This window comes from Plectropomus leopardus, chromosome 11 (genome assembly GCF_026936395.1).
Source record: "Plectropomus leopardus strain MGB_pleo_1.0 chromosome 11, ASM2693639v1, whole genome shotgun sequence".
Classification (NCBI taxonomy): domain Eukaryota; kingdom Metazoa; phylum Chordata; class Actinopteri; order Perciformes; family Serranidae; genus Plectropomus; species Plectropomus leopardus.
In genome coordinates this window covers 10214042-10231332 of record NC_142186.1, presented here as the reverse complement: position 1 = coordinate 10231332, position 17291 = coordinate 10214042, and the positions used below count along the sequence as shown (strand labels likewise).

Below are 17291 nucleotides of genomic sequence, written 5' to 3'. Positions count from 1 at the left end.
ATCATAATAGCTGCGTCACCGCGTGTGTGTGTGTGTACGGGAGAACAAACCAGCCGCAACCTGGCTGCATGCATGCCTGTCTATCGCTGCAGGGGGGGAGGAGGAGGTGGGAGCTTACTGGACCAGAGGAAACCTAAATCCTCATATAAAAAGGCCATGCACTCAGCCCAGGCCGAGGGACGAGGGGAGGGAGAAAGAAGGGAAGAGAGAGGGAGACAGAAACAGGGGGGAGAGAGAGAGAGAGAAGGGAAAAAAGTTGATTTCCTTTTTCAGCAGAGCCATACATCACAGGGCCTCCCAGCTGCAGTGTCACAAGCTGACAGAATGACATGTGTCATTTATCAAAGGGGCCAGGCGGGGGCCTTGGGAAACGTGCACCACAAAGCCTGAGAGAGTTCATTCCAACGCTCAACCCTCCCTCCTTCTCTTCCCTTCCCTTCCCTTCCCTTCCCTTCCCTCCCTCCCTCATCGCTACTCCCTCAGCCCGCCCCGGCCGTTCACTCTCCTCCTCGTTTTCTCTCCTCTCTGCCCCCACCCGCTCCGACCACCTCCACCCTCCCTGCTCACTTTGCCTGGTGCCAAAAAAAAGGGCTCTGTAATGTTTTATGTCTTCCCTGTACTCGCACACAGCCGCCGCGTGTGTATGAACATGAGTGTGTTTGCAGGGCTGCTCCTCTGAATCTGGGTACTTGCTATACCTTAAAGCCAAAGTCAGTCCAACTTTGAAGAAAATCTGAAAGAATAAATTATGTTAAGAAAGCATTCAAAATGCTTCAAGCTAACAACCCAGACAGATTTTTTTTTATCATCATTCATAAAATTATCACCCTATGATGATAATAACCCCTTGAAACCTTGGAGTGACATCACTTTTACTTGTGCTACTTTCAGGCGCCTTTCACAAGTACTTAGATCTTTGAAACCTGATCAAATTGGTCCAATTTCTTTAAAAACACCAGAAAAAAGGCAATGAACAATTTTGTGACACGTCCCACAAATTGCAAGAAATTAGCACATTTAGAAAAGTACTTTTTAAAAAGCTAAGCGAAATATCTAGGGAAAAATAAAAAAATATCTAGGGAAATTACATTTATAATACATATTTAAAATTTGGTAACAGAATAGTCATTTCCTTGTTTGTTTTCTACTTACAAAAAAAAGTTTTGTTTTTTTTCCACTAATTTACTTTTTACTTGTTTCTTGCTAATGTTCGTGTCATTTCCTCTTTTGTTGCTAATTAGTTTTTGAAAGAAATCAAGCCGATTTGCTCAGATTTCAAAGGGTTAAAATCACTTAAATTGTGACGGGTTAGGGATAGACATCGAAAACCATTTAATCCCTAGATTAATAAATCCTTAGATTAATAAACTGTCATTTTTTGTTAGCGTGTGATACATGCTCGGATACATCCGAGAAAGAGCTTGTCAGTCCTACCATTGCTGATCTGGCTAAGGACAGTCTTTGTCTTTCTGGTTATTATTATAACCTTATAAGAACATAGCTGTTATCACTCTCCCTGTATCATTCTTTTCTTCCTTTGCTGTCAGTTTTATTCATTTTATCTTCTCATGGTCTGGAAACATTTATATGCACACACACACACACACACACACACACACCACACTCACCACACTCCATACCTGCTACTGAAGAGTTGTTTGACAGAGAGATTACAGCTTTCCCGGCCGGTCGGGCCCCAGTCGGAGGTCTGCGGGGTCACGGCACTGAACGCTCGGGGCCCGTTTAAGAACGCATTACATTGCAGAACAGCTTGTACATAGGAACGCCTGTTGTAACCAACGTGTCAGTTACAATAGCAGGCTATGTCAGTCCAGTCATGGCATGCCTATCTACAACTTTTTTGTGTTAATGTCTTACCTCAGCGCACGCACTCCATTTCCAGCTTCCTCTCATCCATCATCAGCTCACCTTTCATCCCAACCCCTCATCCACCCCCATCATCAGCCCCTGCTGGGGTTAACTCCATCACGGCTACTTGCAGAATCAATAAGATATCTCACCTGGGTGCCCTTCCTGTCCTCCACCATGGCCAGATTAGATTTTAGGAACACTGTAATCTGCCTCTTGACCTGTGTTTAGTTGCAGTAAAGAAGGTCTTGTTTTTGTTCACCACCAAGCGATGTCTTTTTCGCTCGAACTCAAGCATCAACCTCTGAGACGAGAAAAAAAAAAGTCAATGTGGTAGTGCCCAAAACTGCAATTCATCGAATGACCGCTGGAGGATGGCCCTAAAATAAATAAAGTAAATTCCCATAGACGCCCATGTTAAAATGCCCAACTTTAAAGCAGAGGGTGAAACCTTTTTTATATAACTCACCTGTTTACATTTTATTAAGGTCCAAAGTTACGCATATTTCAGGGCCATCTGCTTGAGTGACAGGCTTTCTGTCAATAGTGTCCTCGGCTTCCAGTCACCTTCCTTCACTCCTCAACAGCACCAGCCTCTCGTCCAAATATTGTCACTTCTGGCTCCAAAGAGCCAACATGGGGATGGCTGAAATGCTCAACTTAAGGCTTGTGAGTATCCACAAACCAATTGGTGACCTTACGATGTCCATTATTTATGCAGTCTCGAATTTTTCTGATGAGTGAGTTTGACAAAATTTGAAGTAAAATCAGCTTAAATCTATGTGGAAATACATCTAAATAAATCATATAATGCAGGATCAATGTTACCATTTAGTAGCCAGAACGACATATTTTATCACAGTGAAAAAATAAAAGTTTTATATCCTTTAAAATGGAGTGAACATAAACAGGCAACTGCGTTTCCATAGGTAAGGGCATATAGAAATGTACATAGAAGAACATTTTTCTTGAGGCATTCTAGGGATTTCAAATACATACAATTTTGATCGTCTGACAGGCATTCTTTGAAAACTGTGCCCGCTTGCACATTTTTGCTTTCTAACACCACACTAAACAGAGTCTATTTCTACTTCTAACAGTCAGCGCAGCTGAAAAACTTTGGGTGAAACTCTCTGTTTAATTATTAAAAATCCAACTCGGGGCAGCACGAGATGGCGAGCAGACAGAGAGAGAGTGAGTGAGGGGAAAAGAAGTTGTGGGGGAGCTCTCCTGACAGTGTAATGTTTCCTTGCTTTGTCTGCAGGGGTTAAAAGACATGGTACATCATTAAGAAGAATATGCAGTGGTGGTGTCACTGAGGGGTGACCCTCCTAACAGGTCATGGATAGTTCAGTTTTTAACCCCCGCCCACCCCCAGCCCACTAAATACTTACCCCGCCCCCTCCGACATACACACAGCCATAGGTATGAGCTCAGGGTGCAGAGACTCACTCACACAGTGGCCATTTTGATATCTTTGTTTTTCTTTTTTTTCTTGTTGAGAAAATCGTCTTGAGCAGTAAAAGCTTTTCATTGATTGTAACGTGCGGCCAAGTTTAGCGAAAGCACAACAAAACAATCTTATTCACACACTTCTGCTACACTTCTGAAGCACATTTTGGCAACGACGGGGCTACTCGGCTCATGTTGATGCTAAATGTGTATTCAGCAACTTCAGTGTTTATAAGGAGATCAAGGATGAGACGAGTAGCTTTGAGATGCAGAAAAAAACTCATCTCCTATTCTTCCTCTCTCTTTGTCCTATCTTGTGTGTGGGTGTGTGTGTGAGAGAGAGTATGTGTGCGGAAGGTGGGGGGACCGGGAAGACAGCCCCCTTTTCATTTGTCTTCATAAGCCTCATTTATTTTTGCAGCCAGATGTGAGCTGACAGACATCACTCAGTGGCCACCCCCGCCAACTCCCCTCCTTCCTCCCATCGGCACCCTTGAGCCCCCGCTCTCTGTACTCCACCCGCCCACTAGGAGGTCAGGCGAGCACCCCACAACCCTCCTACCCCTCCACCTTTAGCATTACAGAAGATGGATGTGTCTTTAAAGCAGAGATTGATTGTGGATATCAGAGTTATGGCGCCATTCATCACAGCCGATATTATTCAGACGAGCGGGATTGAACAAGGAGGTGGGACTCCTGAGCCCATGGGTGGGTTCTGCGGGGGACAGCGTGGAGGAACTTTAATGGATTGTAGATGAGTGTGTGTGTGTGTGTGTGTGTGTGTGTGTGTGTTTGTGTGTGCTCATGTACTCACTTGTACCTGCATAAGTCTGCCTCGCTTGGGAATTCTGGCATGTGCTAGACTGTTTCTCGTCTTTATTCTCAACTGTGTGTGGATGTGTGTGTGTGTGTGTGTCTGTGTGTATGTGTAGCTGTCTGCATTGATCTCCTCTGATGTGATCCTCCTTCAGAGCCCGTTCTCATCGGACTCTGATTTACGGCTTCATTAGGATCTCTTGCGCTACCTCCTCCTTCTTTTTGTCTCCCTGCTTTGGCCAGGTCACTCCTGGAGACACACACACATACACACACACACTCAGACACAACACACACTCTGCAAGCTGCAACTAAAGGACTTTTCATCCCAACACGTTGTATAGTTTGTTTCTGTTGTGTTTGTCATCTTTATGAATAATCTCTTATTATTCATCAAGGCTCAGCACCTCATTGTGCCCTGAGAGTTGTGAAGTGCCGTGGCGGTTTTTTGGAGGTGCTTCCCTACCCCCAGGCAGCCCCACTCGGCTGAAAAGAGCTCTCATTGTGTGTGTCGTCTTTTATGGCGCTGTCTGAAAGAGAGGGATGCACTCCAGTCGGCATTCAAATGCACGTGGTAAAGCAGCCAGCAGAGCAGGACAAACACCACAGGTTGTAAATGCTTTGAAAAGGAGTGTGTATGAGTGTGTGTGCACGGGTGTGTAAATGTGAGTGTCTGCAGGCTCTTGACTGAAAGGTTTTCACTCTCTTTACCTCCACTTTTTCTCTCTCCCGATACAGTTCGCCACTTACTTTACTCCTCTTTTCTTCTCTGTCTACCTGTCTTCTGTAGTTGCCTGAAATGACTTTCTTCTCCCTCCACTAAGAAAAGAACCTCAAAGTTTTTGCTTCTCATGTTTTTAAAATCCCCACCCCACCCCGCCATTATCAGGAGTCAAGTCATGCAGAAATGTAAAAAATAAGAAGGTAATCACACTTTGTGCTGGTGCTTTTGTCGTCAGTCCGTGATGGAAATGGGTCTAAATATGAGATTAGAACCTGCCGGTGACTGATGCTATTAGGCAGATATGCCATAGACTTTACTATCTCCCATGAAGGATTAGCGCAAATTATACTGGGAGACAGGCTTGATTTCTCCTCTGCCTGGCTGGATGTGGGCATTTGAGGCACTCTAAGTTGACAGCGTCTGTCTCTGCTTAGTTCTCCGAGACAGGTTGTGTGACAGCTGATGCCAGGCGAGGGCTTAAAAAGTGTGTATGTGTGGGTGTCTATTTGTGTGTTGGACAACGTTTGGTCTGTGTGTGCGGGTACGAGTGTGTCATTGTGTGTGTGTGTGAGTGTGTGAGAGTAGGAGAGTTATAAACTGACAGGCGAGTGTGTTTGAATGTGATTGCGCGTCAATGACGTTTTTTTCTTTTTTCAGAAAACAGGTTCTCTTTGAGTAGGGTGACAATTGGGAAAGGCTAATTTTAAGCTTGGTGGCTTCCTCTTTAATTCTACACACTCTTATCTGGCGTTATTTGAAATAATTAAACTGTCTGTAAGACTGTCCAGGTGAAGCTGTTTTTGTAGCTATGAATAAGTAGGAAAGCCGGTCACACGTCTGACCAGGTGCTGCATTTTTAAATCCATTTGTAGGAAAATGCTGATAAAAATAAAACCTTGATAACAGGACACAGAAGATTCTCCACATATCCAAACCCTCACTTGGCTTCAGAAAGGTCCATCATGACTGCAAGCTGATGGCATCCATCATGCAGTGCGTAATCTCAGAGTGTTTGGACTGTGCTGTTGGTGTAAGTGGAGGTAGGTGGTCGAGCGGTTTGTTCACCTCTCAGGAATGTTTGAGGGAACATGCAAATGCTCCCTGTTTTAGCCCCGCTGTCTCCTCTCGGCCTGCTGATTTAGGAGGGTGACATGTCCTTTAATGTTGGGTAATAAACTGGAGGAGTGGATTTACAGGCTCAAGCCTCGTTTTCCCCCCTCTGTCTCTGTCCTCTGGCTCCTATGACGACAATACAAGCTCCACCCCTCACTTCATTTAAGGTGTTTTTAAAGCTGAGCGATTGGCGTCCACCTTAGCTGCTATATATCACACAGAAATTCAACAAAGAGAAAGTTTCTCAGCACACTGGGAATCTAGGCAGCAATTTAAATATATGTTTTGGGGGACTCCTAAATTCATATTAGTGGTAGGCGATATATCGATTAAAACCGACCTATCACGGCTGGTTCCACATGGAATGTAAAAAATGACTATGTTATGAACATTGAGTACAAAATTTGCATGTTATTTTTTTAAGCCACCGTCATGAGACTCACTTCGGAGTTTTAATTCCCTCACTCTCTGCTACAACTCTCTCTCTCTCTCTCTCAGACACACCCACAAACTTGCAAACATGATATGTCACACACACACTCCTCCACCCAATCAGACCTCTTTATCCTGAGTGATACTGTGTGAACAGGTGAGGCGTGTGTTTTTGTATCTGCAGAGCTCAAGGCCGTGACTATTTAGTCGCATTTTGTACCATGGATCACCAGTGCAACTTGTGAATAATATTTATGTTAGAAGTGTAGAGCTTTTAGTTTGTTTCCTGCTCACAGTGAAAGAATCATAATGTTTAAAGGCATAGAGGCAACAGCTTAACTTTCTGCTAACAGCTAACTGTTGAAGCTTCAAGTTCACAGCAAAAACATAAATACTTCTAGCCCAAGATGAGACGGGTGCTTCAAAATAAAAGCACTAGTGCTCTGACTTATCGAATTATTATAGTACTTTATTTAACTTAATGATATGACCGTAGCTACTTTATTTAACTTTATTGTAACTGTTCATTTAATAGTTTTCTATCTAAATAGTCTACAGTACTTCAGAAGAGACTTCTTACTTAATACTTAAAATATTGAAATATTATTTTTATGCCAGATCCTCCAGTCATAATTCAAAGATGATCAAAATGCTCCCCTCCCGAAAAAATATTTTTAAAAAAAATGGTACGACAGGCAGTGCATTACCATCTAAAATAATCAGCAGCAAATGTATTTATCATAATCATAAATAACCTTTACACATTGCCATTGTTATTACTACTGAGAAGCAGAAGCTGTTGCTCAATCGCTGTGCGTAAGTACAATCAGTGTCAAACACTGTACTGCTTCTCTATTTCATTACTTTTGAGTGTATTCAAAAGGTGAGAGAATGCAATGTTTATGTTATGCAAGCTAAATCACTGTTGGCTGTTCTAATTTTGGTTAAATGTTAGTATGTCGTAAAAAAAAATGGCAATAACAAAGCCACAGTGTGTGCACTTTTCCTGTGCAGCCCCTATTCATACGCTGGCTCCCTAAAATGGCACTCAGTCATCAAACTTTAAGAACCTTTGATTTAAGATTTTTGTTTAAAAATACACTAAAATAATCATTTTAGCTGTTGTCAATACATTTAACTTTGCTTGGCATTTTTATCACTGGATTGCAACCAAAACAATACCTGAACGCTGCATGGAAAAAAAAAACCTCCTTCACTTAGAACCAAAACAGAGATCTTTACTGCACATTTAAAAACACTCATATCAACTCGCAATCTTGATTCAGCTCATCTCTTACTTCTCCACATCCTTAGATTTCTACTTTTTCTTCCCACTCATCCTCCTCCTCTCTGCTCTTTCCTCCCTTAGTTTGTGAGGAATGATGCACAGCGGTGCTTCGCTATGTCAGCAGGATTCAAACGGGTCAAAGTGTAGAGTGACTCAGAGCGGTGTAGTGTCAGACCGATATACAGTGCACTGTATGTTTGCTGATATTGGCTTCTTGTTGGAATCTGTCCAGACATGACTGCCCACCTCTGATGTGATGTGGTGAAGTCTGACTACAGCAGGTGAATATGACTGTGTTGGTAATGTTTTTATTTCAGGTGGCTGACCGGAAAAATGCACCTCAGTGTGGTGTGGGAGGATTTACTCACCTACTGAAGTGTGTAAATCCTGAAATGAAACCTGCGTTCATCGACATGTAGAGCTGCTAAATCTAAGGGAATGACATTAGTTGGGCTTTTTAAGAGACTTTTTGGCATTGTTTGCTGGTTGAAATGCTTCTTGAGATGCGTACAACAGGACAGATACATTTTGACGGAATACACACAATAATGAAATCTTTTCAGCACGATGAAAGTCATGTCGGTACCAGTATTAGCGTCTTAAAAGCCCATATCAGTCTCATCCTCTCCTCGACACAGTTTGACTGATCAGTCCAAGGCCCAGTTTGCTGTTGCCAGCATGGGACTCAATGTTCGTTTCTCTATTTATTTCCACAGCCCATGCGTTTTTCCCCATATAAAGACACTCTATGTCCGACCGTGTCACCGCATGATGGATTGCATAGTCCTCTTCTCTCAGGAAGAGAAAAGAGGGGGATGGTTGGAAAGAAAGAAAGGAAAGAAGGAGGGAAAGAATGAGTGAGAGAGGGAGGAAGCGGAGTGGTGCGGTGCAGCAGTGAAGGACATGGCAGCTTAGCGCTGGCCAAAAAGACTGTGCTGAACACCTGCTCCTGTCTCCAACGCCCCTTCAACCTCCTCATTACCTGTCAATCTATCACAAGGCAGCCAGATCAAATGTCTGCAGCAGCCAGGACTCGCACAGGGAGGGAGGAAGGGAGGAGGGGGGCAAGGAAAAGGAAAGAAAGACAGGAAAGAGAAGGACAGATTGCGTGTCTGGGAGAGCAGAAAATGAAGGGGAAGTAAATGGAGCAGCTGCGTGGGCATATCGAAGATCTGTTGATAAATTGGAGTAAACTTTGTCCTGAGTGCAATTTTTTAAAACTTGTGGTAGTTTATGGTGTTGCTATATTTTTGATACATGAAAAAGACTGCATGTCATCGGGCATGGCATGCAAATGTGTATTAACAAAGGGTAAAAGGGTCATAGACAAGTTATCACACTGTAAAATCTAAAAAGTTGATCACACCTAAAATAATCTTGGAAACCAAAAAAGGAAAGTAGATATAATTAAAAATCATGATTTATGTTTACTTTTTATCTAATTGTAAAATGTACTTTACATGTAGTATTTATTTATTTTATGAAGTTACCTTGTTCTTTCCAAGTGTTAGTGACTTCATAAATTAAGTTATTCAGACCTAACTTGATCATGACAAAAAGGAATTTACCAATGATGAAGATAGGAGATCTGCATTTTCTGTTTTCTTAACATGTTTAAGAAAATGCAAACATGATTGACTAGTATCCAACCAGCAGAATATACACATATAGCATATGTAAACTTGGTTTACATAAGTTGCTAAAACTTATAAAGATTGATTCTCGTAAATTTTTCAATTTTAATTTGCAATAAATTCACAAAATCAAGTAAATATAAGTAAACACAACAATTAGATATAAAGTTAACATACATTTTTTTTGTTATATTTACTTACATTTTTCAAGGTAAACGGTTTCCTAGGTGCTTTTAAGTAAAATCAACTTGTCCAATTTTACAGAGGAAATTCATTTTAAAGTCATGTAAAGTCACATTCAGAGAGACATTCAGGTGCAGCCCATTTAACATATTCACATACTACAGTGTGCAAAATCCACTCTGTCAGACATCAGTTTTGTGATTATTTTTTCCACTATATTATACCACCTGCTCTGCACAGTAGCGTTTATACCCACCCTACAGCACCACTTGGCCTGTGATTGGCGTCTCTGTGTAAAGGAGGTGAATCTGTGACAGGCACATCCCTCTGTAGGTAGGCAGGGCCTGCAGTTTCAGATTACACAATGCTGCCAATGTGTGTGTCGTGTGTGTCTGAGTGTGTGTTGTAAACAAATGGTACACTCACATTTATATATACGCAGATGTGCATTTTTTATGAGTTTTCATGTGGATATGTACGGGTTTATTCTGGTGCCGAGTTGTATGAATTGTGAGTACGAGTATCTTCATTTCTACATTGTGTGTGTGCTTTAAAAGGAGACTGAATTTGAGCTCATCAAGGTGCATTAGTGCACACATGACCAGTCCCAGCCCTCTATTTCTGATCCCTTTCAGTCCCTTCTCTCTCACTCGCTCTCTCTCTCTCTCTCTCTCCCTGTTTCTTTCTCACTCTTTCTCAAGCTCTCTCGCCTCTCTCTCTCCTTTAGTGTGTGAGCTGTGGTGATTTACGGTAATTATCCATCGTTGGGTCATCTATCAGGCCGGCCGTTGCTAGGAGATGGAAGCAGCTGCTGCTGGCTGTTGTCTTGTCAGGGACAGTGCATGTGTGTGTGTGTTTGTACATACTTGTGTATGTTTGTGTGTGTGCTTCCGGGGGATTTGGGTGAGGGTGCATGTGCTTACGCATGTGTATTTAGCGGTAATCGTGTGCGTGTGTCTGTTGTGTGTGTGTGTGTGTGTGTGTTCAGGTAAAGTGGTCCATCCTGATGTGGGGATTTAAAAAGCGCAGGTGGTGTAGAAGACAGCAGGAAGAGAAGGCGTCATCGAATGGAGGGAAGGATTATAGGAGGGAGGGAGACTTGGATGAGGGTGGGGTCAGAGGTTGAAAAAGGCCAGGTGGAATTTGAGAGTGTGTGTGTGTGTGTTGGGGGGGAGTGGGCAGCTTAAAAGGCACAGGTGTGTGTGTGTGTGATAGACAGGGGAGCTGTGTGATAAATGTATCCAGGCAGATGGAAGTTGGAAGAAGTCGGGCCTTGGGGAGTAGTTTTAGTGGCTGTGAAAATTGCAAGATTGAGTGTGTGTATGTGTGGAGGGGAGGGTGGGGGAGATTGTTTTCTATTGGCAGGTGATCGTCACACAGATGGGTGCTGGTTCAGATCCCTGCTGAGGGGCCTATTTCTCTTCGTTTTGCCATTGTAATCTACCGCAGCCCTTTGTGTCGCAGCCGTTTCAGGTTTCATGATCTACGCACGCCATTCATGTCGGCGCAGACATGAATGTACCCAAATCCTACACACACACACACAGGCACACACAGTGAAAGGTCAAACATTATAGTCTTAACACCACATTCAGTGAACATATGAGGGGGAGTTTCAAAGAAAGTGCAGGAGATTATCATCACGGGTAGCTTGGAATGTAGAGCTTAGAGAGAGAGAGATTGCTGAAATGTTTACTTCTGATGATATGATAAAGAGCCAAAACTGAGAGGACATGATAAAACTAGCTCTGTATACAAGTTGTAATAATAATTACAAGATGCACAGATGGGAGGATGTACAATTTTGTAGCATATCCTAAAAAAAAAAAAAAACACTGACAATAAGATGATCTTGTCGTATTTCCTTTTGAGGGATAATTGTGTCCAGCAGAATACAAAAACATAGGTGTAGAATTTGGGAGGAAGAGGTCATATTTGCATCCACCTCCCGATGAAAACTTGAAAGTAGCAGAGGACTTTTATTTTGACAAAGTTAAGGATTTTAGCACCATAAATTGATGCAGGAAAGGTATAAATTGGTGTATAATAACTCACTAGAATGTAGGTCATTAAGTCTTTCATGCTCAAAATTTTCTGGAGGACCCCCAAACCCCCTGTCTCATATGTGTCACCCCCAATGTTGAAATGAAACCTGCACCCTTGTCCAAAAAGATTGCTGGGCAGCCAACAACGAAAGGAGATTATAGTCAAGCATTTGAATGTTTCATATTGAAAGTTGTGATGACATTTAAAATATTTGAAAATCCTGGCTTTTTAATATTGTTTGATTTTTAACTTCAGCATTGTTAAATGATTATCAGGATAAAATGTTGTTGGCAAGAAAAATCATGACATGAAATTTTCATATGATCCCATGTCTAATATGAAGAAGCGTAAATACTAGGATTTTTTGAAAAAAAAATGGCATTGAGTGCTTATAATTTCACATTTTTATTAAATGACAAATATAACAAGGCTATAATATGTCATTGTTACTTTTTTTCTTGGTTAGTAGCAGAGAGCAGCATCATAACCCTGGTAATATTAACAATGATTAAAACTCTTTTTTAAATCAATGAAAACAATAATCTTTCTTGTGGCGCACATATTCAAAAGCCTCTTAGATTGTCACACATTTGAAATGCAAAGAAAAGAAAGTAAAACCCAAACAAAAGTGTGCCACAAAAGCCTGTATGCAAACTCGATAATGAGAACAGTGACAAAAAGAGCACTGTGAGTGAGTAAGAAGAGCGGAGGCTATGAAGATACCGCAGCGGTTTGTGTGTGTGTGTGTGTGTGTGTGTGTGTGTGTGTGTGTCTGTGAAGACAGAGCAAGAAAGTAGTATCAATAGTGTCAATACTGTGAAAACTTAGTATTGAAACGCTAATAAAATATTAAAAATTGATATGTATCAATAAATCAATATTTTGACAACTTCTAACAGATAAAATTGCAAGCAGCGATAAACAAAATCTCTGCTTTAACCACCAAATTTAATAATGATAAGAATAGAAGTTCTAACAATATCAAAGAGCTAATTCACAAACTAATTTTAAACTAGATTGTCTGGATTGTTAGGAGCTGAAAAAGTCTGCTGATGAAACTGTCTCGTTCACACTTTTGCATCCGAGCACTTCCGCTGAAGTTTTATTTGCTTGGCAGTTCTTTAAAAGCCAGCTGGATATAAGCCACACGTCCATATGAGCGACGGTAACTGTAAATACAACCTCCACTCTCGGCTCTCCATACCAGCCTAATTAGCGCCAGTTAGCATTTGTCATTGCGTTTAGGGGTGAAGATTAGGAACACCTCTCAATTAATCTGCAATCAGCCTGTTTGTTAATTAGCTAACCTGTTCTAAGTGGCCTTCAGGGCTCTTGTGTAATTAGCTAAGCTGCTGGGAAGCAGGTCTGTGTGTTGACATTGACCTAAAGCGTACACACACGCACACAATACACACACAGACACACACTGGCACATATATAGTGTATAAGACACACAGATGTCTCCAGTCATGGTCAAGAGGGACACAAACCCCTGGCACCCAATAAATTACATACAAAAACAAACCTGTGCCAGTGTGTTCAGGAAAAACAAATGCTTAAACACACACACACACTTCCTAACATACTTTATTAGTTAGTGCAAGCGTGCCTTGCTCATCCAAATATACATATTTGCACATCGTCATGCTCGCAGCGTTACATTTCTACTGATTATTCCTCCCCACCTTCTACCGCAAACCTGCATCCCTCAAAAGCATTCTTAGAAAAGGCAGGAGGGGGAAGAGAAAAAAAAATACATACTGTACTCCCCATGCACGTACACTCTTTTGAACATTTCATCCTTTTCAAGTGCAACAACATCCCAACCAAAATGAACAGCTTCTCCATTGCTGTGTCGAAGCGTTTTTTTTTTCTTGCTCACTTCAAAGCCATTTGTTTACTCTGCTGCCTCCTGACATTGTCTGTGGTAATTAAAGGAGCACACTGAAATTTATGGTTTAATTATACAGGCCTTGTTATGCAGAGAAGACCAGGATGGGCTGATATGCTCAATAAAAATAAATAAATTCCATACGGGGGTTTATTGAACCCGCGTTTGCACGGAGGGTGCAATCGTTCCAGCCATTCAGGTGTGTGCGCGTGTTATTGTGTTTATATGTTCATGTGTATGCATATGTGCGCGAATGTTTATTTATGTATTGCTGCCTCGCAGGACAGCAGCAGCAGCTCAGTGCGCAGTGTGAGTGGGTGAGAATGAAATTTAAAAAAAAAAAAAGGGCCAGATGAATTGCAATCGATTGGCGCTGGTTCACTGTATTGATCCCCCAGCATGTTAAAGCCTGCTGTACTCCATGAAGAACACTCAGTCAGTCAGTGTGGGCTCAGACCCCCCCCCCCAGCGCCTCCCCATCCTCCTCCACCCCTTCACCAACTAACACGCGGCTGCATATACTGTAAATGTCTCCCTGTGTTGTTACTGCATGCATGTGTAAAAAGCGGATTGTGCTTGCAGCCTCAGCTTTAGTATGCGTGAGTGTGTGTGTGTGTGTGTGTGTGTGTGTGTGTGTGTGTGTGTTTGTGTGTGTTTGTGTGTGTTTGTGTGTTAGTGTGACTTGGTTTTGTGCATGCACAGTAATGGAGAGTGATCTTGGCTGTGGCCCACAAGCTGCTTCTCTGAACTGATCTTTGAGTTGGGTATAAATAGCGCTTGCTCTATAAATAAAACAGCAGCACCTTTCACACTCACTCTCTCTCACTTACCACACACACACATACACACACATACTTACACACCTAAACCTGCCCACTTGCCTCCTGGATTTTACACCTGCCCGTTCATTATCATAGTATGCAAAAATACTCTCACACATAGACCTCCCATCAATCCATATCTGTGGAGGTCAGAGAGAAGCATGTCTGTGCGTCATATTGACTTATTTACATGGGAGTGAGACCTGAACCAGCTTAGCACGGGCTACCTGCCTGACCTCTGACCCACCTTACTTTTCAGAAGTGTGCACAGTTGGTTATTTAGCTGACGATTTTATTCAATGTTCACGTAGATAATCAATGTCTTCCCCAAAATGGTGATTAAAAAAGGTGTTAGCTGATAAAGACATTGAACCTGAACTGTAGCATTTTGACCAAAAATAAAATGGTTTAGCCCCCAAAAAGTTGGTTCCCAGCTAGAACCAAAAAAGAGCAGGTTTTCCTTTACCTAAAGCGCGAACCATGACAATGGAAAAAAGAGTATACAGTGGTCTCATTAATAGTTGGCTCATGCTTTTTTTAAAACAAATATCTACAATAACAGAACTAAAGGTCATCAGTAAACAATGTTATCTGTGATTTTGCTTCTACTGTTTACTTCAAATTGCGCATTGTGCAATGCCCTCCATTGATTACATATCCTTGATTTTATTGGTAGCACCAAGCTTTTAGAGCTTATTTGGTGGAGAAGGAGTAAATGTTATTACTTATTTGATAATCTATAAATCAGTTTAAATAGTTCAAATTTATCTGATTCCAGCTTCTTATATATGAATATTTATTGGTTTCTTTGCTCCTCCAGGACAGTACAATGAGTATCTTTGGTTTTTGGACAAAACAAGACATTTGAGAACCTCATCTTGGGCTTTGGACTTATCATCACATTCAGACTTTTTATGGACCTAACAACTATGTGATTAATCAATAAAATAATCCTTTGTTGCAGGGTTAGTTGTACAGATTTGGGCCACAGACTGGCAGGCAATCCAACATTGCCATCTTGCTTTCAAGGCAAAACAGACTAACTAACTGCTCTCTAAAACATCAGTGCTGTGACTTTTCCCCATAATGGTGATACAATCGCATTAGCTGATGAAGACATTGAACCTGAACTTGCATTTTTACCAAACCAGCCTTTCAAAGTCCAGGAGGATTACTTCCCAATCTCTGTTTGGCCAGCAGTTGTCAATAGATCTGCAATAGTTAGTCGGTTAATTAATTAGTTGTAAACCATTTAAATAATTATTAACTTATTTGATAATTGATAAGTCTTTTTTTTTTACAAAAAAAGGTTCTCTGATTCAAGCTTCTTAAATGTAAATACTCTCTGTTTGGGTTTTTTTTTGGTAACTCTCTTTCTTTTTCTTCTCTTCTTTGACAGTGAAAAAGTTTGGTGACAAAACACGACCTCTGTTGACCTCATCTTGGGCTTTGGGAAACAGTTGACATTTTTCATCATTTTCTGACATTTTATAAACCAAACAACTAATCGATCAATTGATAAAATAATCAATAGATTAATTACTAATGAAAGTAATCCTTAGTTGCAGCCCTAGTTGTCCATATATGGGCCTCAGAATGGCAGGCAATCCAACATTGCTGTCCTGCTTGCAAGGCAAAACACACTAACAAACTGCTCTCTAAAACATCAGCGCTGTAACTTTACATAATGCTACAGGCCAACTGTAACTCAACATGACTTGAAGTGTTTGCACGGAGCCACCGGCGCAAACCATCACCGGAAAGACTGCCGGTTGACTCAATGAATATCAATAATACAGAATTTTACCACTAATCCTGTTTGCACAGCACTTATTCACATTCACACCACTTTCTACGTCAGTCCATAATGTAGCTGTGTGTCTCAAGAACAACATGTCCCATCCGCCCGCTGTCTGCTGAGCTCAACTCAGGCTAGAAGTGTTTTGAAATGGGGTAGAGAGGAGGGTGTGTGTGTGTGTGTGTGTGTGTGGGGGTGAGAGATAAATTGGTACAGCGAGCTGGAATGCTGCAGCAGTTATTTAAGGCCCTGTAGGTGCTGCCTAGGCCATATGCTCCCATTATTCCGCTTGGGAGGGGCCCATGTGGGCATGTGAGCAAGGCTGGAGAGAGGAGGAGGTGGAGGAGGAGGGTGGGAGCAAAAGAGAGAAAGAGGGGGTGATGGAGGGGAGTGAAAGGAGAAAAAGGTAGCCGAGGAATTATTTTAAGGAGAGTCCCCCTATCAAGCGTAGGAGGAATTTTTTTGAGAACGGGATACCTGGAGAAGCCTGAGATGAGATGAGAACGAATTAGCTTCTAACGTAAATGATCGCCTTCACCCTCAATATCCGGCTCTCTCGCCGTCGTCTTTGCATAATTCATCTCGTCAAATTTTGAGGTGTGACAGAGTATAATTCATGAACTCCTGAACTTTTCAGGTTGATAGCTTTTTCTTAGGTTAGGCCTTCTCAATCATTTTCATATCGTGGAGCTGCACTTAATGTGATTCTGTATGGAATGCCTCCTCATGGTTTTTTTTTTTTTAGGTTTTTTTTTTATTTTTTACAACTGAAATGCTTTAAATATGCAACAGTAGCAATGATAATGAAATGTGATCAGGATAAAATCAAGTAAATAGTGCAAATAAACTTTGCCCCTTTTCAGAATGTGGATCCCCAAAACTTAATATTTCAAAATAATCTTCTGCAGATAGCTTCATATTTATCTCAAACAAGGCCTAGATGCAGCTTTGCTGTTAGCTTCGTATCTCCTCCTCTCTCTTGTTTTCTCTCTCTCTCTCTTTCTTCTTCTCCCTATCTGTACAGTCTCTTGTCAAACTGAGGCCTGTGTTCCTGATCAGGGCATTGCTCTCATGTTAGCCGCTTCACGGGAAGCACATCCCAGCATTCCCTCTGACACGCCGGCAGCAGCATTACCATAATTGGCTTTTCTACATGACGGGACAGAGGAAATAATAATGTCATTTTATTTACAGCCCTCTTGTCCCGGTCCGAGAGCTATCACC

The 17291-nt window shown here is 41.7% G+C and overlaps 1 protein-coding gene across 2 annotated transcripts in view; it reads left to right on the top strand.

Moving 5' to 3' along the window:
* LOC121946175 (teashirt homolog 1-like) overlaps window positions 1-17291 on the top strand; it is a 41092-nt gene that overhangs the window by 14746 nt on the left and 9055 nt on the right. The gene's annotated exons all lie outside the window — the stretch shown is intronic.